The 25,249-nt window shown below is 47.6% G+C and overlaps 1 long non-coding RNA gene across 3 annotated transcripts; it reads right to left on the bottom strand.

Annotated features, from left to right (window-relative positions):
* Window positions 1–9,495: 9,495 nt before the first annotated feature.
* LOC115514633 lies at window positions 9,496–21,585 on the bottom strand. Of its 3 annotated transcripts, none has more exons than XR_003969057.1 (4): window positions 21,131–21,585; window positions 16,829–16,989; window positions 14,918–15,126; window positions 9,496–11,869 (listed from the first exon to the last, which is right to left on the bottom strand). It is a non-coding gene; the product is annotated as an uncharacterized LOC115514633 (long non-coding RNA). The 3 variants fall into 3 exon arrangements; XR_003969058.1 differs by lacking the exon at window positions 9,496–11,869 and adding an exon at window positions 15,248–15,622 and having other exon boundaries at window positions 13,311–15,126; XR_003969056.1 differs by lacking the exon at window positions 9,496–11,869 and having other exon boundaries at window positions 13,311–15,126.
* Between the last annotated feature and the right edge of the window lie 3,664 nt (window positions 21,586–25,249).

The following is a 25,249-nucleotide window of genomic DNA, read 5'->3' as shown; positions in this document are numbered from 1 at the left end:
GTGCGACCTGCTCATTGGCACAGGGTCCCACGCTCAGAAGGGCCACAGCTCGGCGTGGTGCTCTGCAGTTGGCAAGAGACGCCACATTTTCATTTTGCCTCGAGCCCCACAAAGTACGTAGTCGGTCCTGCGGTCACCCCTCGGTGCTCCCTCATGCAATTTTTTAAATTGCGGTAAAACACACATAGCATACAATTTGCTGTATTAACCATTTTTTTTTAATGTTTATTTATTTTTGAGAGAGGGAGAACAGGGGAGGGGCAGAGACAGAGGAAGACAGAGGATTCGAAGTGAGCTCTGCACTGACAGCCAAGAGCCCAACGTGGGGCTCGAGCCCCCGAACTGTGAGATCACGACCTGAGCCGAAGTCGGACGCTTAACCGACTGAGCCCCCCAGGTGCCCCACGTCAACCATATTTTAAGTGCACAGTCGAGTGGTATTAAGTGAAGTGTTTGTTGTGCAGCCATCACCAACATCCATCCTTGGAACGTTTTCCGCTTCTCAGACTGAAAATCTGACCCCATTAAACCCTCACTCCTCGGCCCCCTCCCCCAGCTGCTGGCACCCACCCTTCTCCTTTCTGTCTTTGTGAATTTGACTGCTCTGGGGACCTCATAGAGGTGGAATCATACAGGGACGCCCGGGTGGCTCAGTCAGTGAAGCCCCCGGCTCTTGGTTTCAGCTGAGGTCATGATCTCACGGTTCCTGAGTTTGAGCCCCACATGCAGCTCCGTGCTGATGGTGCAGAGCCTGCTTGGGATTCGCTAACTCTCCCTCTCTCTCTCTCTCTGCCCCTCCTCTGCTCATGCTCTCTCATTCAGTCTCAAACTGGACAAAGAAACTTAAAAAAAAAAAAAAAAAAAGACGTGGAATCCTACAATATTTGTCCTTCGGTGACCAGCTTATTCCGGTTAGGATAATGACCCCGAGGTTTCTCCACGTGGTAGCCTGTGTCAGAGTTTGCTTCCTTTTTATTTTTTTTAATTTTTTTTTTTAATGTTTATTTATTTTTGAGACAGACAGACAGACCGGGTCAGAGAGAGAGGGAGACACAGAATCCGAAGCAGGCTCCAGGCTCCGAGCTGTCAGCACAGAGCCTGACGCGGGGCTCGAACTCACGAACCGTGAGATCATGACCTGAGCTGAGCTGAAGTCGGAGGCTCAACCGACGGAGCCACCCAGGCGCCCCAATTTCCTTCCTTTTTAAAACTCAACAAAAGCTGTTGTATTGGACACAACGCATTTTGCTCATCCATTCATCAGTGGGTGTCTTGTACCCTTCGAGATTTCTCCTCTCGCCCCTCCCGTCTCCTCAGTCTGTCTCCAGGAATCTAGTCTCTTTTCTCCCCCAAGACATGAGTTTGCATATAAATAGAATCACGTCCCTTTGGTTGACGTCTTGTGCTCGGCACAATTATTCTGGGCCGCTTCGTCTGCGCGGGACGGCATGTATTAACAGTTCATTCCTTTTTACTGCTGAGTAGTATTCCATTGTGTGGTTCTACCAGAACTCGGTTTCCGGTTTGGGGCAATTGTAAATAAATCTGCTGTGAATGTTTGTGTGCAAGTCTTCGTATGCAGAGAAGTTTTTATTTCTCTCAGATAAATCCCCAGGACTGAGATGGCTGGATGATACGGTAAACGCGTGTTTAACTTTTTAAGAAACTGCCGAGTGGTTTCCAAAGTAGTTGTATCATTTTGTCTTCCTACCAGTTGACCGGAGAGGTCCAGCTCCTCGACATTTTCAGCAACATCCGATAAAGTGAGTCTTTTAAAAAGAAATTATTTGCGGGAGAGCACAAGCAGGGGAGGGGCTGAGAAGGGGGGACAGAGGATGTGAAGCGGGCTTTGTGCTGACAGCAGAGAGCCTGATGCAGGGCTCGAGCTCACAACCGCAAGATCGTGACCTGAGCTGAAGTTGGACATTTAACCGACTGAGTCATCCAGGCGCCCCTAAAGTTGGTCTTTTTAACTTTAGCCATTTTCACTAGACTCGTAGTCGTATCTCGTGGTTTTAATTGTTCCCGAGGAACTGATGATGTTGACCATCTTTTCATGTTGTTTATTCTCCATATTTTCTTTGATGAAGTTCCATGCGAATCTTTGCCCATTTTTAGAATTAGGCTGCTTCTCTTATCTTTGAGTTTTTAATAAATTATAGGTATAAATCTTTTAACAGATATAAGCCTTGTGAACAATTTCCCTCAGGCTGCAGCTTGGCGATTTACACTGTCGCTGAAGGTCAAGCCTGGGGCTCACCTCATTCGTGTCTGTGTCTCAAGGATTGCTGTCCCTTGTTGCCTAATGGCCGGTGTTTTCAAAACTCGTGTTACCTATGTTTTGTCTGGTTTTATTGGTGTTGTTCTAATGACAGAGAAAATTCAGTCCCGGTCACTTGGAAACTAGAGTCTGATGTATACTCGCAAAAATCTAATGTTGAGATGACCCCAATACATGTGTGTTTAAAAGTATTATTGACATTTTTAGTAAATTTTTGATACGGGGTTTTTTTTTTGTTTCTGTTTTTGTTTTTGTGTTTGTTTTTGTTTTTTACTCGAATGGTGCTTGAAGAATGCTACCATCATTTGGGCATCTAAAAACCTTTTTGGAGCTGACGAAGGATTTTCAGTTTTGTAAGACAAAAATTTAAAGTAAATGTTGTTTCCAAGTGTCTCCCTCATGCTGAAAAAGTCAGGAAATGTTAGGATTAAAAGGATTAGCTGAGAGGTGAGGAACCTTGGAAGAGATCACACTTTGTGCAAGTGATACCATGGAATGAGTTCGCTTATAAGAGATTTTTAAACAGTAGTCATTTCAGAAAAACTACGAAACATACATATGTCTGTATGTACTTTGGAACAGGTCCTATCCTCGGATATCTCATTGTCACCCCCATGAGCATTGATTTTTTTAAATTTTTTTCTAATGCTTATTTATTTTTGAGGGAGAGATAGAGACAGAGCACAAAATGGGGAGGGGCGGAAAGAGAGGGAGACACGGAATCCGAAGCAGGCTCCGGGCTCTGAGCTGTCGGCACCAAGCCTGATGTGGGGCTCAAATTCACGAACCGCGAGGTCATGACCTGAGCGGAAGTCCGATGCTTAACTGGCTGAACGACCCAGGCACCCCGGAATTGATTTTTTTAAACATTTATTTTTTTATTTATTTTTGAGCTAGAGTGAGCAAGGGAGGGGAGAGAGAGAATCTCAAGCAGGCTCCAAGCTGTCAGCGCAGAGCCTGATGCAGGGCTCGATCCCACGAACTGTGAGACCACAATCTGAGCCAAAATCCAGAGTCAGATGTTTAACCTACTGAGCCACCCAGGCGCCCACCACGACTTTACTGTTACTTTTTAACTTGCTCCAAGATACCCGGATATGCAACATTTCCAGCATGCCCTCCCACAAACGGTAGGTGAGCGGGTAGACTGGACCAAACTTTCGAAAGCACGGTTTGCCCAGATCTGGATCTTGTCTGCACCTGGGGCCTCAGCGTCTTTCCTGATCCATTCTCAGTTTCTGTAGTAGGAACGCCCTTGTGCCATGTTCCTCTTCCCTTGGCCCCCGCCTCTCCGCCCCCAGCATCCTCTGTCCCACCCCCAGACGTGGGTATCTGATGTGAATAACCTGGCGGGTGTCCTTCCATACCTTTTCCATCTTTATGGCATATATATATATATATATATACATATATATATGCATAGATAATAGTAAGGTATTCATCCTTGTTTCGGCATTAGTGTTCTAGGGCTGCAGTAAGAAATCCCCACAAAATGGGTAGGTTAAAACAGAAACGTATTCTCTGCATAGTTCAGGAGGGCAGAAGTCTGAAATCAAGAATTTGATAGGGTTGGATCCTTCTGGAGGCTCTGGGGGAATTCATTCCATGCCTGTCTCTTAGCTTCTGGTGGCTGTTCCTTGTTTGCAGGTGTAATACTCCAGTGTCTACCTCCAACTTTTCTTTGCAAGAGCACTCTCCCTCTGTGTATCTCTGTCCTTGCCTTTTATAAAGACATCCAGAAAATGGATCTGTGGCCCATTCTAAATTCAAGATAATCTCATCTCCAGAACATTAAGCCTATCGCATCTGCAAAGACGCTATTTCCAACCAAGGCCACATTCCAATGAATGGGAGGTTGGGACTTAGAGATAAGTTGTGGGGGCATAGGTAATTCAACTCACTTTCCTTTCCCTCAAAAAATTGTATTAGTTTGTGTTATTAAACTCTTCTCAGTCTTGGTTTTCTCACCTAATGGTACACAGTGAGATTTCCTTCAACTTGTTGGCTAAAAATCAATCTCATTATTTTCAGTAACTACATAACAGTTCATTGCATAGAGGTGCCATATTTTATTGAACCATTTTCATATTAATTGGCACTTGTTTTGGGTTTGGTTTCATTAAGTATGAGCATTAAGTGACGCAGGGAACATCTTATGAAGATAGTCTTAGAGTCTGATATTTTATTTCTGTGGAGTAGATTCCTACGCATGGCCCCTGCTCTGTCAAAAAACATACGGGTAGTTTAAATGTTAATAGAAGTTTCCAGATGCTTTCCAAGTAGGATGAAACAATTCACATTTCCACCAAAGTTTGTGAGAGTACAGTTTTCCCACGTCCCAGCCAGTTTGTCCCCGCCCACTCCCCCTCCACCCCAATCTGGTTGGTATAATGTGAGAGCAAGTACTTGGGTTTGGATTTCTCTGACTCCAAGAGACGGTGAGAATCCTGTCATGGGTCCACAGGCTGCAAGATTTGCTGATCTGCAGTCTGTTGGTATTTTTAGTGCATTTTCTCTTGGATTATTTGCATCGTTATCAACTTGCAAGTGTTCTTTACACATTTGTAAATTTTAATCCTTTATCTGCCTTTGAACTTAACCTTTTAATTCCCCTGGAGCGCAATGTGGGTTTGGGGGGGTGTTATTTGTTGTTTTGGGGTTTTTTTTTGGAGCGCCATGTTTTTCCTCCCTTTTTTATTCGTCAGTTGACGTGTTTGGTATCTTTGCCTTACGAAATGATTTATTTTTAAGTCGTCAAATATGTTTATTGATTTACTACCGTGCTTACGAAGACCTTGTCACCATTAAGTCTAACATATCACCAGCCTAGTTTCGTTTTATGATTTTCACCTTTAAATTTTTACCTCTAAGTCACCATAATCCATGTAGCATCTTGCGTATCGCACGAGACAACATCAAAGCTGATTTTATTTTATTTTTTTAAGTTTATTTATTTTGAGAGAGAGAGTAGGGGAGTGGCAGAGAGCGAGAAAGAGAGAGGAAAATCCCAAGCAGGTCCACACCGTCAGTGCAGAGCCTGACTTGGGGATCGATCCCACGAACCATGAGATCATGACCTGAGCCAAAATCAATAGCCAGAGGCTTAACCAACTGAGCCACCCAGGCACCCCAAGATGATTTATTTTAGACAGAGAGAGAGAGAGAGAGCTGTACCTCTGTGGCCATACCTCTCTCTCTCTCTCTCTTTCTTACTGAATTTACCCTTTGTCAAGTTCCATAATGTACTGCGATCCATTTTAAAAGTTTCATATTGTTCCAGTTTTCCATGCTGGAGTATCTTGGACTTTGTAGATATGAACCCATATCATCAGCAAGAATACTGTTATCTCTTTTTTCCCCCAAGTATTTTAAAGACAATGTCCCTTTCTCATTAGATTTCCTAGAAACATCAGAAATACAAATAATAATAATGATAGTAAATATCCCTGTCTTGTTCACAGTCTTAGTGTAAATCCGTTTAGCATTTCCCCATTTAGAATATCTGCTGTTAGCTTTTTACAAATTGCCTCTTTCAAACTTAAATTATTTCCTCCTAATTGATTTGCTTGTGTATTTTATTAAGGATATCTGCTACATTTTATCACATGTCTTTTTAGAATGTATTGATGGGATCATAATTTCTTTCCTTAAAGAGGGTAATATAGTGAACTGTGTCAAGAGATATCCTGACAGTGAATCATTCCTACCTTTCTAAAACAAAAACAAAACAAAACAAAACGAAAAACCAAAACATCTATTTAAGTAAACGTAATCTGGGGGACACTATTGGATTTTGATCGCCAATTTCGAATTCAGAATTTTTTGCATCTATAGGGTGCATCTACGTGATTTGGGTTTTGGTGGTGCACTACCAGCTTTTACTGCTTCGGTAAGCAATTCTTACATAAAGCGGATCTGTGAGCTCCCGAGTTGGCCTGTAGCTCTGTGGTCCCATCATGCTTTCCCTCTGACTGCCTGTGCGGCGCTGGCGGAGGAGGGTAGTGCCCTCTTCCCGTGGCCCTCATGCCAACGCTCTCGCATACCCTAATTTCTGCAGACATCACAGTCCCCCCATCGATACACACAGACAAGGCCTTTCTGTGCCGGATGACATCATGATTACGAACACATCAGGCAGTGGCTTCAAAATGGGTCCCTGAACTACACGCCAAGGATCACAGAGCGGACCTGGATCCAGGAGGAAAAGTCCAAATACTGACACCGAATCTGTACATGTCCGACGTGCTTTCTGAAGAAACTCCAGGGAGGGTACTGAAAATGAGTATATCGGATCAGCGGAGTACATTTCCCATTTTAGAGATCACAAGACAAGGACAAGGGCCCGTGTTGGGTTCGCACGGCTCTCCGGAGCGCTTGGTCTCCAGGAGCAGGCACTCCCGGGAACCAACAGACGTTTCCTGAGCCCGTCCTCCGATCCACTTCCCAGCGGGTAAGAAGCGGGTCAGCGGTCAACAAGAACTCCTAGACACCTTCCGGAGCCAGGAGGCTGGCGCAGGCTGGCCACACCAAAGCACGGGGAGACTGGCCAGGCTCCCCCTCGCCAGCCCCGGAGGCCCCTTCTGATCGGCCTCGCCCTTTGCTACGGGGCCGCTGTTTATTTTATTGAATGGCCCGAGGTGATGCTTCAGCAATGCAAACATGCCAGGCTCTCTCGCTTCTGAAAAGAGAGCCTTCTCCCTGAGCCCGGAATGTGGAAGACAAACACCGTCCCATCTTTCCCAGCTAATGAGGACTCCTGGAATGTGTGAGCTATGGCAACGTGCAGCCAAGAGCTGTGCTTGGGGAGCCCCACAATGAGATGGCTTCTGAGATCATTAGAAGACGGAATCATGGCAGTGCCTCCGAAAAAGAGCGATGAGAGCGGCGTCAAGGAAGGCCCGCGAAATGGATGCGATTTCCTCTTTGCCAGCCCTAAGAAATTACTTATAATGATTTAGCTGCACAAAATTGGTTCCAAGTGACAAAAACGCTCCGTATTTCTCAACGTCAATTGTCAGCTGGGTGTTCAGACGTCGTAAAACTCCCTTGCAGGTGAAGACTGCCACTGCGAGCAGAATAAGTCGCTGCAGGGACCCCGAACGGGTGTCGCCAAAGCACCCCCGAGCACCCCTCGCGTGCCTCGCTGCATCTGCCCGGCGTCCTCCCTGGTGACTTTCTTCTCCGTCGAGGAGTAAGTGAATAGACGTGCGTGAGGCTGTGGGACGCGCTCCTTTGGAAAGGGGCAGAAGACCCAGACTGCACAGGGTCACCGGCCCGTCGCGCCTCGTGCCCCAGGGCCCTGGGACCTGCCGGGCTCATCCGGGCACCAGAAGGCGGTGGCGTGAGCTTTCAACTCTAGTGGCAGCATTCTCCGCCCGGAGAGTCGCGACACCCAGGCGTTTCCTTCCAGGAAGCCACTTTATTCGTGTCCGCGGGGCTCCGCTGGGTTCGGACCCGAAGACCTGAGCCCTGAACGCCACGTGGCGTAGTTTTCTTTTCACGTATTTCTACTTCTTTTGTCTCCCGTGTAGGGTCACGCGCAAACATGCAGTCTGATTACGTGTCTCACGTTACAAGGTCACGAGGGATGTTGTCACCTATGGTGTAGCCAAGTTGCCTTGAGGTTTCTGCTTTGTTTGGTTTTGTTTTCATTCCTTAGAGAGGGGACCCTGTCTCCAGGTCTGTTCCAGACTCGTGGCCGCGACCCATGGTCACAATGTTTCAAATTTCAGCGACATCCAGTGATGGGGACATCGCTGACGCACAGGAGGACGTCTCAGGCTGGTGGAAGCCAGAGGAAGGGTGACTGCAAGGTGCCGTGGGGCTCATCTGAGGTTTAGGGGCGCAGCTTCGGCACCACCCACCGGGTGCTGAGTTCCAAATTACCCCGCCGTACCTTAGTCGCCCCAGAATGGTGAAAACACAAGCCTGCTGAATGGATGAGAGCTTCATGCTGTTTAAACCAATAACAAACTAGTGAGCTTTAGTATTTTTAATTAAAAATAGCACTCGTCGTGCTTTCATTACTAGAGCCATGCGTGTTTGCGGAAATAAAGATAAGCGACACTTCTTTAAAAATTAAAAAGCATCCATTATCTCCTTGCGTGTTCGCGCATACTTATTTCCAACGGCTCTCTCCCTAGATATCGTCATGCGTTTTTCACAAAAACAGACTCGTGTTGTCCCATCCCTCTGTAAGTCTCTTGTTTCACTTAGTAATATATCACAAACCAATTTCAACGTCATAAAAAATTCTTGTAGAGTATCATTTGAACAATAATTTATTTTGTTGTTATTCAAAGGCGATGTGGTTTTATTTCATCCTTTTCATTACGAAGTTTAGTTTTCAATTTCAACAAGCCGCTGCCTATTTTTTCAAATACGTGTTTAGTTTTGTGCGTTCGATGTACTTACCAGGGAACTGGCGTGAGTCTGGCTGTAGGCAAGGCGCCTTACGAAACCCAGTCTGAAGGCAAGGATTTACAACGTTAACGCTGGGGCATCTGGCGGCTCAGTCGGTTAAGCATCTGACTCTTGATCTCACCTCAGATCATCATCTTCCAGCTTCATGGGCTCAAGCCCCACATTAGGCTCTGAGCTGACAGTGCAGAGCCCGCTTAGGATTTCTCTCTCTCTCTCTCTCTCTCTCTCTCCCTCCTCTCCTCTGCTCCTCCCCCACTCGTGCTGTCTTTGTCTCCAAATAAATAAATAAATACTTAAAAAAGGTAATGCCAAACTAAAGATAAAATTATTCGTGCCACTAAGTATCTCAGAGGAAAAGCTCAGCAGGCAATAAGCCAGAATAATGGTTCTTGACCAGAAACCTCCACGAAGTAACTTCAGGGACAAGGAAGGGACAGTCAGGCAGGGACAGGCTGTTTCACGGCACTACGAGGACCCTCTAAGTGAGGAGCGGAAGATCAGGACACCTGAGAGACAGGTGCATGGAAGAGGGAAGGGCAGCCAAGCCATGTAGTGTGGGGGCAGGTGCGGGTGTGGGTGCAGTGGGGGCACCCGGGGGCCCAGTCGGGTAAGCGTCCGACTTCGGCTCAGGTCATGATCTCACGGTCCGTGGGTTCCAGCCCCGCGGCGAGCTCTGTGCTGACAGCTCGGAGCCTGGAGTCTGCTTCGGATTCTGTGTCTCCCTCTCACTCTCTGTCCCTCCCCTGCTCACACTCTGTCTCTCTCTCTCTCCTCTCTCTCTCTCTCTCAAAAATAAATAAACATGAAAAAAAATTTTTTAATTGACTTAAGGGGACCACAGTTAACAAATAGTTAAGATTTTCCTTGTTTGTACAACAATGTTACTTTTGTGTCCACAACTTAGATCAAGAGAAAGAAACATTCCACAGCTTCCTCTTGACCTGTTTCCCACTATCACTTCTTCTCCAAGAGAGAACTGCCGTCCTGACTTCTGGCACTTTGGGGTTAGTTTTGACTGCTTTCGATCTTTATGAAACAAATAGTGGTTTTTAAATTGTAATAGTGTCATATTATATAATGACATAAAATACTTTTATCTTCATCATAATACATTTTATGCGTTAATTATTACATTTACATAATTGTATTTCATTATAATATATTTTATAGTTATATAGATGGGTATTCTTTCGCCTGGTTCCTCTTGCCAAGTTTTAGGACTTTGAGATTCATCTATGTCACTGTGTGTATCATTTATATTGGGGTGGAGTATCCCATTGCATAAATGCACCTTTCCACGTATCAGTGATGATTTTCTTAGCAAAAATCGGGGAAGTGTGCCTGATAGGCCAAAGGTCAGGTGTAAGGCATTGGACAGCTATTTCCAGTTGCTCTCCAGGAAAGATGCCCTAATATATTCTTCGCCAACTGTGCAGGGTATGTGCCCGTTGTCTAATTCTAACGCCATGGCCAACGTCAGATGCTGATTCTATGTGTGAATTCTCGCCATCTTGATAGACAACAAAAACACCTACTGTGTGTACTTTTAAAAACTACACTCTGCTGAGGATTTGCACATGCACGATGTGTTCGTAAAAAGCTGTTTTGTAGCTTTTCCACCCTGGACAGTATGTCATGAACGTTTTCCTTTGCCCCTAAGTCCACAATACGCCAGCATCTTTAATTAGCAGATGATAATCTGTAATATAGATACGCCAAACTTACCTCCTGAGAGCCCACTAGATGAAAGGTATCTACACTTTTTGTTTTCAATGATTCCTCGCGTCGTAATATTCCCTTAATCCTCACGGCAACGCCATGCATGGGTGTCCTGCTATTGTGCACATTTTAAACAGCCAAGAAACCAGGGCACAAAGGGATTGTATACCAGTTCGCCTAATGCTAAAAGTGAGACTTGGAACCCCAACTTGGAGGCGGGCAGGTCTGGCGTCAGCAGCTGTGATTTTAACACCCCCAACAGACTGGTTTCTTTTAAGTGATTCATTATCACACGTAACTCTCCTTCAGAACAAAAGGCAGGGTTTATTCCCACTGTACTTTCGTGGCCTCTCGTGGATTATAATTGCCCAATAGACGCAACTTCATTTATTTCATTAGAGAAAGGCAATATAAACGAGTAAAAAAAAAAAAAACAAAAACAAGAACGTTAATCGCTGTTTCATCTCAAAAGGTAATGTTTTCGTTTCTTAGGATATTGGCACGGGTAACTGTTGTTTTCTAGCAACAGATTCACGAAGTCCCTCTCATTTTATTTCTGGAGCTCTACACCATGCATCTTGATGGGTTCAAAGCACAGAAATTCTGATACATTTTTCGGTGCCAACCTCTCGACAGGCCAGACTTCCTCAGCTCACTTATGATCTGTTACCAGTTTCACTCGCAGACAAGGCTTTGGTTTGCTGCTTACCTTGCTGTGAGACTGGTTATAGAATTGCCAGAGCTGGTTTCTGGCTTGTTCCTCAACACATTTCTGGGTCTCCAGGATGGGAGATAACGGAAGAGGTCGATTAGTTCATCACGCTGACTGAAAATTCCAGACACGCGAATTTTGATGTCCGGAATCAAACGCGAATTTCCAGATGTCCGGAAAAACGACCAGCACCATTTAACTGTTAACCACGGGTTAAAAACAGGGTGTTCAGCCAACCTCTTTCAACACAGTAGTAACCTAAATTGCTGTTTTCAAAAGCCACTGCCTTTCCCTGCTAAACCCAATAGCTGTCACATGATTAATGTGCTGGTGTCTTATTAACTGCTCTGTTACAGAAGCTGTACAATTCACAGCCACCCTCACTGCAGAGACCTTTTTGTAAAAACCTAGTTGAAATCATACTGTTCTGACCGCAGGCTACGGCACCTTCCACCAAAACATCATAAAGAGCGGAGAATTACTGTTTCCAGTAATCCGGGCCATAAATCAACCGGCTCCGAGGGTGGAAAAACATCACGAGTGCTCCCTGCATTCATATTCAAAAGCCGATCTGGAGAATGGCATATTCGGGAAGACTTCCGAGGAGCTGTGTGTTTGGACGTGTGCGAAGGGGAACGGAGGGAGGGGGGAGGATACGGGGCAGGGCGGACAGAAGACATCTCAGCGCCGGTGAAATTATTCCAAATGCCTGGATCTCAGCACGCCCTCCCTTGCTGCAACAAGATTTGAGACTGTTAAGAATTGCCACCTTATCTGTTTGGTGATCTCACCCCCTGCTTCACTTATCTGGGCCCAGCTGTCTGAGAAAGATGCAACATGGCATGACCTTGATTTCTTAGCGCCCGACCTTAGTAGCTGATCCGTTGCATGTCCTGGTAAAGCCACCCAGAGATGTCACCTCGTCCCCACCCCCCAATCCCCGGGCATCCATGATTCAAAAGATGACGCCTGGGTGGCTCAGTCGGTTGAGCGTCCGGCTTCGGCTCAGGTCGTGATCTCCCAGTTCGTGGGTTCGAGACCCACAGGGGATTCTATGATGACAGCTCAGAGCCCAGAGCTTGCTTTGGATTCTGTGTCTCCTCTCTCTCTGCTCCTCCCCCCGCTCATGCTCTCTCTCAAAAAATAAGTAAACGTTAAAAAAAAAAAGATGTCACTTCGTCCACCCTTTAAGAGACCCTCCAGCCCTACTCAGCATCCCCACTCTGCAGACCTGTGGTGGACCCTTCAAGGGTGAGGGGGTATTGTAAAATCTTGCTTGCCCTTTCCAGTGAAAATAATTTGGATGCTTTTAGGTGAGTTGTAAAAAATGATCTGGGTTCATACTGAGATTTCTGAAGGGAAGCGTCAGTTCGAAAAACATTAACCACCCGTGGCTGCCGTGGTGTTTACAAAACACAAACCTTTCCCTTCCAGTAACAGCTAGTTCGAAAGTCCTACAATACCTGGTAGTGAACACACACGCACGTGTGCACACGCACGAATGTACATGTGTGTCCGTATATACACATGAATATGTGTGTGCACACACGTGTACACATATACACACATGCACTGTGCACTCACACACGTGTGCACCCACAGGAATACACATGCACTCGGGTGCTCACATACGCACAGGAATATACGTGAACATGTGCACACACATGCAATATATACGCACACCCATACACACAGGTGTGCACATGAATTTCATGTTAATTTTATCCTTTTAAAAAGATATTTATTGGGGCGCCTGGGTGGCGCAGTCGGTTAAGCGTCCGACTTCAGCCAGGTCACGATCTCGCGGTCCGGGAGTTCGAGCCCCGCGTCGGGCTCTGGGCTGATGGCTCAGAGCCTGGAGCCTGTTTCCGATTCTGTGTCTCCCTCTCTCTCTGCCCCTCCCCCGTTCATGCTCTGTCTCTCTCTGTCCCAAAAATAAATAAACGTTGAAAAAAAAATTAAAAAAAAAAAAAAATATTTATTTTTGAGAGAGAGAGAGCATGCGAGCAGGGGAGGGGCAGAGAGCGTGGGGGACAGAGGATCCAAGCAGGCTCCGCGTGGTCAGCACAGAGCCGGACACGGGGCTCGAACTCAGGAACCGTGAGATCATGACCTGAGCCGAAGTTGGACGCTTAACCGACTGAGCCACCCAGGCGCCCCTCATGTTAATTTTAAAGAGGGTTTTTTGGTTTTGTTTTTTTTTTTTTGGAAACATCCTAATGTGCTTTCGTGGCCCTTGCTTGGAGTGAAGTCTTAAAATTTCCGAATGATATAAAGAGATGTCAGAGTTATTAAAGTACCCTTATATTAAAAGTGGCATAAAAGGACCTGGAATTTTCTCTGTCTTGGCAACTTTGGAATCAAATTTGCTTCGTTGACAAAGCAATCGTTGCCTGCCAGCCTGGAGGGCTCAACCCGGAGCCTGGAAACAGCCCAAGCTGTTTTCTTTCCGGTTCTGACGCTCTCACCTGGAACAAAGAGCTGGCCATCGTGACAGCACCCCTGCCCCTGGTGTGTCCCACCCAGGCAAGAAGCAGCCTGGGTATTTTCTTCGCCTGACACTCTTAGTACTAGTTTGCATGGTCCGCTATAACTCAGGTAGGACTGTTGTGCAGCGAGTTTTGAGAACGCTCATCTTCTACGTGATCAGCTGTGACGTTGCCTCCAAATTTGAAGCAAAGTCGGGAGACGGCTGATTACCCGCCCCCCGGCCTCTCTCACCCCCTGGTTTCCCTGCAAAGATGAAATCAGGGAAAAGCAATGCCAGTGAGCGGGCCCGATGCTCTGCGGGATAACGAGGGTTCTGGCGAAGGGTCTGTGGACACGTCTCCGCAACCCCCCCCCCCCCCCCGCCCCCGACCACAGAGCTGTTTCCAGGTCTCCGAGGGCGGGCGACCGACAGAAACCACAAATCTCTGGTCTGGGTGCTGCAAGTCCTTGTGGGGCTTCAGGAGGCTGCCACCCTTTCTAGGAGAGAGTCCCTGACCCTCAGCCCTGCGTGAAGGCAGCTTTGCAGGTGGGGAGAAACTGGGGCTCCCGTGGCAAACCCTTCAGGGGAGTTGGCGGCTTCCGGAAGCTGCACGATCTTGACCCCAGGGCACCCAAGCTCAGCTCCGGGTCTTGCTCGGACCCCTTGACCGCCCCCACCTGGGCCGCTCGGTCACCTGTGCTCCACCTGATGTGCTGATGGCTCTGGAAAACCTTAAGCAACGTTTCCATCAGCCCCGCTCTTGGTTTTCTGGCCCAGCTGGCACGGGAGCTTCCGTGACCTTGTCGCCACGTGGAGCCCTGGCCTGCGGCTCGGAGGCTCGATGTCAGCGACGGTGGGTGGGGGGGAGGGGAGGAGGAAGAGCCCACAGACACCAGATCCTGCTGGGCATCCTGGCCTGACAGAGGCCTCCCGTAGGTGCCCAGGACTTGAAGAAGCCCTGTTGCTCTGCTCACAGCAAAATCTTGCGTTTATGACCCAACGCGGTTCTCCCTCCCACAAAGGGATCCGTGGTGCGCCCGCCCCCCACTCGCCCTGGACCTACTGGATGACACTTCATGCGCCTGCCATCTGAGGTTGGTTCCGACCGAATTAACCCTTCCCCTTACATCCGTTTCTGTAAACTCACACCACCCTGACTCAGAGGCCAAGATTCTTCCCATGGTGACATTTTAGGGAAGGGTTTGTAGTACGTTTCGAGGCTGAGTCTCCAAATTCCTCATGGTGCGAGGCGAGGCCTGTCCCCAAATTTGGAGAGAAACCGAGGGGGGCCACCAGGCCCGTCCCCACTCACCGCTTCCCTGGGACACACGCTCAGGCCGGGGGTCTGGGGGCCCATCTCCTGAGGGCCCGGTGCGGGGCTACAGGTGCAGTGGCTGCTGGAGGGCGGGTGATGAAACGCCTCCCACGGAGCTCATCTCGGCGGAAATAATCCCCCCGGGGGAGCGGCCACACGAGTCCACGCAGACTGACAATGCAGAGCAGGCTCCGGGCACGTCCCTCCTGGGAACGGGTTAAAGCACAAGTGGGGGGGGGTGTTTGAAAGGGGGGGACCCCTCCAAATAGACACGGACCCCAAGGCTGCCCAGACCTGCTCCTCCCTGAATCTCCCAGCAGAGCCCACCTTGCTCCACGCCTGAAGAGACGACGAACGCATGGAAATGTTAGCCTCAAGCCCTCGAGGACTGTCTGCAGCCCCGTGCAAGCGGCTTCGGGAAGCAAATGGACCTGCGGTGACTTTATATTAATTTCCAGCCTCTAGCTGGTCACGGGGTGTCATTTGCAGATGCCTGTCGCACGCCTTAGAAAGGAGCCCGAAATGCACCTGACCCAGGTTCCATACCCTGCCCTTCGGGGGCAGAGGTGACCGGAGGGGTCCTTGCATGAGCTCCAGGGCTCCTCCTGACCCGTCCCTCTTGACAGGAGCCCACTTTCCACCCCAGAATCAATCCGGCGAGGTTGTTAGCGGAGAGGGCGCCTCTGGACACGTGCCGGTAACCTAAGGGCAGGGAAGAAGGACGCTTAGAAACTTAGGCTTTGCATTTGGGCGCAGGATCCTGGCTCCAGGAGGGACGGCTGCAGGGCGCTTATGCGGAAAGGAAACTTCATTTTAAAATTTGAGCTGTGGGGGGCGCGGGGGGTCAGTCTCGCTTAAATAGTCAAACCAACAGGTGACGCGCGGCTCTGGAGGCTGATCTGGCCAGGGTGAGCTGTGACAAAGCCAGGATCGGAACCGTTTTAGCACATCCCGACCGTGGATTTGCTTTTCACACCAGGAAGCTTTTAACTTCCATTTCTAAGAGCGAGGACAAGAGGAAGTGAGTAAAGTAACCAGAGGTCTGACCTAAATTGTCAGAGTCAAACTGCTCTGTCTGAGCTCTGTCTCCTTGGGCCCGAGGCCTCAGTTATGACGGGGTGACTGGGTTCAAATTCGGTCCAGTTACTTAACCTCTCTGTGCTAGGTTATGGCGGCCACAGTCCCCCCGTTGGCTCATGCCTCCATTTTTCCACCTCCCTGGCTAGTGTCCTCTCCCACTGATTCTGGGCTTGGCCAGGGGATGGCTTTGGCCGATGGGACAATCACCAGAGTGACACAGCTGAGACCTGAGAATCTCTTGCTTCTTGAGACATGCCCTCTCTTGCTGCCCTGGGCACCCCCCTGCCACCGTGCTGGAAGCTGTGGACAAGGCTCGGTCACCCTCGTCACCCACCCGTGCCCTAGACGAGCGCGGGAGGTGATCCTGCCTGGTGGACCGGAGAACCCCGGACTCCATCCATGATGGCTGCTGGAAGCCACGAAGTTTTGGGGATGGTCGTGTACAGAAATCCGTAACTGGCATGTTCTCCAAACCTCCATATCTTCATTGCTGACATGGGGGCAATGGAAGTGCTTCCCGTGGAGAGTTCTCTGAGGATTAAGGAAGGTAATGCCTGGCGTGCTGACCTCCAGCGTCTGCTCGTACAGGCCATGCGCACTGCACCTGTTACAATTTTACAAAGCAAGTGTACCTAACCCTTCTCCTGAGTTTTAAAAACAACCGCTTGGCACTTAACGAGAAACACCGACTCTAACATTTTAACGTTTTCTCAAGGGCACGAAAGTACGTCCTTTCTCGCCTTCCGTCATCTCCAGGGACGACAAGCGGCCTGGCGTCCAAGGTGGACACTTGGGCAAGTTGGGCGCGCCTCCAGAACGGAAACTCACCTACAAGAGAGGTCTGATGTCATTTTCCGGTGGCTCGGTAAGTTCAGTACCCAGGGCACAAGCTCTCCTCGCCCTCAACGACTCGCCGTTTATCACCAGCTTCCTGATCTCGGGCAGGTCCGGGAAATCCAAGGGGGCTGTGGCCTCCGACAAAGCCTGGCCTGCAGGGAGAGGGAAAGGGGAGACCAGGGCCATGATCCATAGCAAGTTCCCTGGCTAATTAATGACGGACGCGGGAGGGGCAGAAGTGGGTCCCGTCTAGGTCTCTGGAAAGTCAAGGAACACCAGCGTCGCAGGCAGATGGTTGCTCGTGTGCTGGACGCTGAGCTCCTGGGTAGGATGAGGAGAGTTCACGCTCTGCCCTGTACTCTCCCGTCACACGCTGCACCCCGAGGAAATAGGGGCACGGGTCTGGCGCCAGGGATGCTGAGGGCAATACTAGCCAAGGGGGGGGAGGGAACGTGAGCCAGGGTTTGCACCCGGCCTTGTCTCCAGTTCAGTCCCTGGCATTCACAGAGGATTTAGCAACAGAGCTCTAAACAGAACAAACCAAGGACCAGCATAATTGCCCCGATGAAGCTAAGGCTGTAGGGATTATCTTTCTGGTATTAAAAGAAGCTGATAACCACCCCTCCCCCCATAAGGATTATTACAAGAGCCATTGGTAAGATCTGTTCTTTTACAGAAAAACGGGTTTTTGAACATATTAGTCAGATCGTAGGGCTAAATCTCCCGAGTGCATGGCTGAGAAATTCTGTTGGAATGACATTTTTACTCATTCAGGAAGCATTTATTAAACATTTGCTAAGAATAGCGCACCACTGGGAGAGGATGCCGGAAAATGAGAACGCCGCACCCTCCAGGACTCCGAGCGCTGGGGAGATAAGATACGTTGGAGGGGTGCGTCACAGCACGGAGGGCGAGCCAGCCCAGATTCACCTCGGAGGAACATTGGGGAAGTAGAGCGCTGAGGGGCTGGTGCTAAGCGGGTCTGGGGTAGGGCTGGGACAGAAGGAGGGCCCGCGGAGTAGGGAGACCTTGTCTTCCAGAATGAGGTGTCTACGGGGCGGGGGTGGGGGGGTCAGGTGTGGCCGCCGTGGGACTTGCCCTGCAGCTGAGACCCTGGTTTTAAGGGGAAACATGGAGGGGCGTTGACTCCTTCCTGTGGCTCTCCAAAGAAAGTTCAGGTATCTGTGCGGGTGTGTGAGTCCGCCTCCTGTTAAACTAAAAAGAGTTGGGGCACCTGGGGGGCTCAGTCAGTGGAGCCTCCAACTCTTGATTTCGGCTCAGGTCATGATCTCACAGTTGGTGGGATCGAGCCCCTTGTCGGGCTCTGTGCTGATGGTGTGGAGCCTGCTTAGGCTCTCTCTTCCCTCTCTCTCTGTCCCTCCCCTGCTTGTATTCTCTCTCTGTCTCTCAAAATAACCATGAAAAAACTTAAAAAAAAAAAAAAAAGTAAAAAGAGTTAAGCTTGATTACTGCAAAGGGAATTTTCATTTGTGTTATTCTTTCGCCCCTCAGAACAAACGTTGTTTAAAAAAAAAAAAAAAAAGAAAAAAATAAGGGACGCTTTGGTGGCTCAGTCGGTCGGGCGTCCCATTCTGATTTCGGCTCAGGTCATGATCTCATGGTTCGTGGCGTTCGAGCCCCACCTCGGGCTCTGTGCTGACAGATCGAGCCTGCTTGGGATTCTCTCTCTCCCTCTCTCTCTCTGCCCCTTCCCAGCATGCACACACTCTTTCTCTCAAAAATAAACATTTTCAAATAATAATAAAATAATATAAACTAAAATAAATAATCAAAAATCAAAAATCCAGTGCAGGCAACCTTAGATAACTCAACCTTCACAAAGATAGCGGATAAGAGTGGAGTAGAAGTATGTCTAAGAGTCGCCACGCCTTCCCTATTGGTCTGGACCCTACTGGAAGGAGTGGAGACGAGCCAGCGTCCTAAGACTGGTTGACATTAGCTGCCTTTCATTTCCCAAGAGGCAGAGCGCGCGGCCCAAGTGCCTCGGAAGAACTTTCCATTCTCTTGAGTAGCCTCACGTTTAGGCGCCCGAGATTACTATTCAAGGAGTCAAATGCATTTTCAGAGCAATAAGAAGGAATTATCTAATAAGCGTTGTGATTTGACTTCAATCGCATTTTGTATATTACATTTTCTTCAAGGAGAAACACACAGAAGGAGCTTTTAAAGATCAAGGCTCCGAGGCCCTGGAAGAGGTTACATGGAGGGACTGAGCCATCCCGACAGCCACCGTCTGGAAGCTCCCCGTGGAATCCTCCGGGGCACAGAAGGACAGCCTGCGTGTTCCTCCCCTGCCCCCAGATTCTGAGGAGGATGGCAGGGGCCGGGGTCTTCTGACCCAGAATCAGCAGGGCTGAAGTCGAATTTACAAACAGCCTCAAGACACAGCCCCAAGATAGAAGATTTAGGATTGGAGAATTAATTTTCTTCCCCTCCCGAGTAAAGCAGCTCTTTTCCTAAAGCCAAGAACCTTTACAGAGTGAATGTACCAAATGGAAACAATCCAGTAAGCACTGCGTGACCCTAATAATCCTGATCGTTTGTGCCACATTTGCAGTGGCCTAAATTAAACAGAAGAGAATTCATGTGACACGGTCCTCCTGAGAACATAGCTGAAGCTTTGCCAGTAGAAGCTCGCTCGTTCCCTGGGGGAGAAACTCGGGCGTTCTCTTCTAGAACCGAATGAGAATAGCACAGCGCTTGGATTCTGGCCGGAGGACTGTTTGGTGAGTTCGACGTTCCTTAGGTAAAATGATAACGAGTAGCCAGCTACAGAGAACTCGGATCCGGGTTAGACCGGAACACGTCTTTATTAAAATGTAATCTAAACAATTGGAACCTTGCAACTCTTCCAAATCCTGCACACGTGAATTTGCTCGTATGGTTTTATGTGTTTTCAAGCACACATTCCCCTGGCTCCGTCACAGTTACGAAACGGTATCCTCTGGATGTGGTCCCAGAAGAATAGTTTCAAAGCGGGAAATTTTAAGAGAAAGCGATTGCAGTAGAAATAAGATACCTTTCTTTTTCAAACGTACTTTGGTTTTATGAAGAGGGTTTGGTCCCATAATACCCGGAGAGGTCTGTTCACTGTTTTCCCCACAGAATCAGTATCTCACTTGCCTGTAAATCTACATCAGAACAATTCTTCAGCCTTATTTTCAAGCAATGCACGTGGTGAAAACAAAGCATGTCCATATAACTAAGGAAAAATAATCTTTATAAAATATGAATGAACCTAGGTCTGAACAGAGATATCGATAAGGCTAGCGCAAACACTGAACAAAGTACATAGGCTCGAGATGAATTTTAAAAATCACTGACTATTTGAGTGCAAAGTACTGTGTCCCCCCAGTGTTTAAAACCAGCAAAAATATTGATAAGTAATCGCCTTCAGTTTTATGAACTATAGTAAAATTAGAATATAGTTGCAGTGAAACAGTCTTCCAAACAAAACTCTTAGAAAAAAATGAGAAAGGAATATCAACGCACTTCCTACACTGACACTCTATGAAATACTTCAAAAATATTAATACATGTGTCACAGAATAAATACCCACAGCCAAATACGTTTAGGGAAAGCGATCTATGTTGTTTCAAGTGCTCTTTTCCTATTAAAGGCTCTGAGAAGTTCTGCAACAAAGAGTCATATTTAATCCACAATTTGCGAGACTTTCCGGAGGACAACTTTCTTCCTGCACACCTACCGAGAACCCGGAGATTAATTTCTCATAAATACCACTTCGATAAACGGCCGGTGATTTAAATAGACCAGATCAGGGTCTCTGCCTTTATTGCCCCAACTTTCAAAAGGAAATGAAGCACTACGGAAGAGATCCCTTGAGACTATATTGACTCGTGCTGTTGGTCAAAAGCATGCACTTTCCCACCGCATTGGTTATATTCCGGCCTCCTGGTATCCCAGCTCTCAGGAGGAACCCTCCGGTTTCCATTGGAGATCTGATACCCGGAACCTCCAGCAGGGGGCTGTGTTCACTAGCCCTGACTGTGAAGGGCTTGAAGACCGGTCAAGGTTAAGATGGCTCAACAAATAACAAGCCAGGAATGTCATCTGGCCCATTAGAACACAGCATTATAAAAAAATGGAATCATGGTTCAAGAATGTTGCATGAGAGAAATCTGTGCTCAGAATTTTATTATTAGGTTTCATCATGTGTGCATTTACAAATATAGCTAAGAGATCCCAAAGGGGCAGGGGGATAGAAATCAAGGCATATTTTAATAAAATAGTTATCAAATTGTAAGACTTACGTTGGAAAATTTAAAAGGACTTAAAAGCTTCCGTACGTGGTTGACAACTCAAGTATGGCAATCTTCTGTCAAAAATAGCGCCGAAAAACAAAAATGGGAAAGTAATGTTGAAAATTAGTGGAAATAAGTGACTTCCACCCAGATGAGGAACAGACACATCTCTTCCAAAACCGTCTCCTTCAACTGAAGAAAGCACGTCGCTTTGGCAGAATCATACTTTGGCGCAGTTCACATCCATAATCCGGGTGATTTTCTCTTTCTTAAACCCCTTCTCCCATTCCCCGATCAACACACGCCTCCCCCAAGACAAAACCAGAACTGAACCAACCCAAAACAAAGCGGAACAGAGTTAAGTGTTTTAAAAGTACGTACACGTGGGGTTGTGAAGGGATAAAAGCATTTGGTTCCAAGTGAAAGCGACACTCTATAAATAGCCCATAAACAACTCGGGTGGTCCGCCCTCTAATTTCCCCATAATCACGTGTAGATGAGTCCAAGGAGGTGACTGTTCTGAAGCCACAGTTTGATCTCATCGTTGGAAAAAGTCAGCGTTACGTAAAGATGTTATTCCCGCATACTCTGTCCCCTCATTTACTTTGTGTTGCCCCAGGACCATGGCTGCTGGAATGGGGTGGAAGGTGCCCTCCGTAAACTCTGTGCTGGGTTGGCAGGCGGGCAGATATGGGGAAGCTATAATGTCGTGTAAGTCAAGAGCACCAGGAATTTTCCTGCAAGGAGAATCTTCACGGAGGTGGCTCTCAGTCCGGTCTTTTGACTGGGAAGTGTGACCGCAGAGGAGACAATTCCTCTGGGCATTTCTCACCCAACTGGAGCTCTGCAGGTCACAGGGTGGCTATTTCTAGCAGCCACTGGTGAGGATCTGGCTGGAAATAACATGGCCCTAATGACAGGGAGGAGACAGGGCCAGAGAGCTCATCCAAAGCCCATGCCTGCCCTTCTCCAGCCCCTCGGCCAGTCAAACCCGGCACGGGGGGGCTTGGAGACCCCACGGGATTCTGTGGAGTTGGTGTCACAGAGATGGTGGCAACTCAGAGCTGAAAGCAAACTATTCCGTGGGATCAGATCACCACAGAGATTTCAAGCAGCAAGTGCCCTGCCTGAGAGCGAGAACCAGAGGTGGGCTGGCAAATGACATAAAAACCAACCCTAACTCAGGGAATACAGCCCTGACTTGTATCATTCATTCGCCAATATCTGCGATATAAATACTACAACCCCGGCCAAGGTCAAGCCATCAAAGCGAGGTCACTGGATGAAGGGTGGGGAACAAATATGAAGACCTGGCCCACGAGAGTGGGGTCTGCACCCAGCACTGAGCTCAGACGGCCCAGGGTGGGGACACGGGTTTCCAAGCAGGCTCCAGACTCCAAATCCAAGGAATGTGGTTAAAACACAAAAATAATCTGGTTTAGGAATATGGGGCCCCATGCTGGAATTACTTCCCTTTATTAGAAATTAGAATTTGATTAAAAGGGATATTTAGGGGTGCCCGGGTGGCTCCGTCGGTTGAGCGTCAGACTTCGCTCAGGTCATGATCTCACGGTTCATGGGTTGGAGCCCCGCGTCCGTGCTGACAGCTCAGAGCCTGGAGCCCGCTTCGGATTCTGTGTCTCCCCCTCTGTCGCTCTGCCCCTCCCCCATTCATGCTCTGGTCTCTGTCTGTCTCTCTCTCTTTCAAGAATAAACGTTAAAAAACAAAACAAAACAGATATCTAAAGAGTATTTGGATGTTTGTTAAATCTTAAAAGCAAAATTATTTTGTATTTTATTTTTTTTAATTTTTTTTTGAATGTTTATTTATTTTTGGGACAGAGAGAGACAGAGCATGAACGGGGGAGGGGCAGAGAGAGAGGGAGACACAGAATCGGAAACAGGCTCCAGGCTCTGAGCCATCAGCCCAGAGCCCGACGCGGGGCTCGAACTCACGGACCGCGAGATCGTGACCTGGCTGAAGTCAGACGCTACCGACTGCGCCACCCAGGCGCCCCTATTTTGTATTTAAAAAGTAGTTTGGGGAAGCCTGGGTGGCCAGTGGTGAAGCACCTGACTCCTGATCTTGGCTCAGGTCATGATCTCACAGTTCATGAGATCGAGCCCCGCATCCGGCTCAGTCCTAACAGCACGGAGCCTGCTTGGGATTCTCTCTTTCCCTCATCCCTCTCTCTGGAAACAAATAAATACACTTTAAAAAAAAAAAAGTAGTTTTAACTATCTTAAGAGTAACTTTTCCGAAGCAAACTACAACTCTCTTTCAGTAATGGAATACGAAAAAGCATCTGTACGTTGATCTCTGCACATTATTTGACATACTTTGGACAATGTGTACTCAGTAAATTTTCAAGTCAGTTTTTTTTATGCTGCCTCTTCTGCCTTACTAGCCGAGTTATCCCATTTTTAGCTTCACCTTTTCCCCCTCAATTTGTTCATACAGCGTTATTACCTCTCGTTCAGAATCTCTACGGACTCTGCGACTGGAAGCCGCGGTGCCGAGTGGTGATTCGTGCAGGAAACACAGAGACCCGGCTGGAAGCACAGAAGTGTCTGCCACATCCCTGCCCACTTACCAAGAACACGGAGTGGGTCTCAGTTAGCTCCATATGTTTCCGTAAGGGTTCCATCCTCTTGCATCTTACTGCCAAGTACAAATGCAATTTCTTCTCATGCCCAAAAGCCATAAAGCTCTTATGTGGACATATGAACTTCAAAGCATTTACATTTCTTATGGATCGTATGTGATTAAATCTGCAGCTTGCTGAACAGCGACTATGAAGCTAAGGAAAGACGCAGCATTGGGAAAGATGCCTGTAATGGCTCTCGGTACAATAGCCAACAATGGGTTTGGGCCAGGAAGAACCTTGATACTATACCTTTTAGTTTTTGGGTTTTAAAAAAATTTTTTTTAATCCTTATTTATTTTGAGAGAGAGACAGAGTATGAGCAGGGGAGGAGCAGAGAGAGAGGGAGGCACAGAATCCGAAGCAGGCTCCAGGATCCGAGCTGTCAGTACAGAGCCCGACGCGGGGCTCGAACTCACAGAATGTGAGATCATGACCTGAGCCGAAGTTGGATGCTCAACCGATGGAGCCACCCAGGTGCCCCTTTGTTTTTTAGTTTTAATCAAGACCCACCAATGACACAGAAATTCATAATAAGCCACCTGCAAATGCCGAGCGTCTTAGATGAGTCAAGTTGAAAATGTTTCAAATTCCCAACCCATTATTTTACTCTTTATGGTATGTCTGGGTTTATTTCATGACTTCAAACAGTAGTGTGAATGGAAAGAATCAGGTATTTTCGTCTTTGTGCCTCTGAAGCTCTCTAGTGCTCTTAAACACTTTTGTGCTTGGAAAAAAATATTTAGAGTTGCAGATATTCTGAACGTGCCAAAGTGATATGTTCTTTTTCCAGTTTTACTATAGGGACGGATCTAGACCAATTTGTGAATTTTAACAATGTCGTCTGGAATAAAATATAAATGTGATAGAGCGCAAAGGATTTTGCATAATCAAAGTGCTATACTGCGTAACTCCAAGAAAATGGAAAATCACTCATAAAAAAAAGAGCGAGATGAGCTCTATCAGAATACAAAAATAAAGCATGTAAAAATCTAAGCACCGAGGAATTAGTGAAGGTAATTAAATATCAAGAACATTTTCTAAGGAAACAAAGAAGCAGATCAGGGCCTAAAAAAACTAGACAACCCGTTTAAAGAGGAACATTACAACGAGATAATTAGATGAGTGTATTTGGGAAACATCATCTCTTTGTTCGTTATTTATTTTAACTAAACTTTGAAACAACAGTAAAAATGCAAATGAAAGGTGGTTCAAGGGAGTCCCGCTGTACCAGCTTAGCCAAAGGAGTTTCCAATGGCCTGCAAAAATAGTAAGGAGAAAATAAGTGAGAAAGAAATGCCAAGAGACAAGCACGCATTGTGTTGTCCAACTTTGGAGCAACCACCAATGGCATCATCCACAAGGACGGACACGGCTCCTCTCAGTATTTACACAGTAAAAACTAAATCCAACACACGGGGCTTAACCCGCACTCCTTTTCTCTCTTCCCCTTTTTGAAGCGCGTAATGTAATTGCACACCTT

This window comes from Lynx canadensis, chromosome B2 (assembly GCF_007474595.2).
Source record: "Lynx canadensis isolate LIC74 chromosome B2, mLynCan4.pri.v2, whole genome shotgun sequence".
NCBI classification, from domain to species: Eukaryota; Metazoa; Chordata; class Mammalia; order Carnivora; family Felidae; genus Lynx; species Lynx canadensis.
The sequence above is the reverse complement of the archived record's forward strand: the minus strand, read 5'-3'. Positions and strand labels throughout refer to the sequence as shown.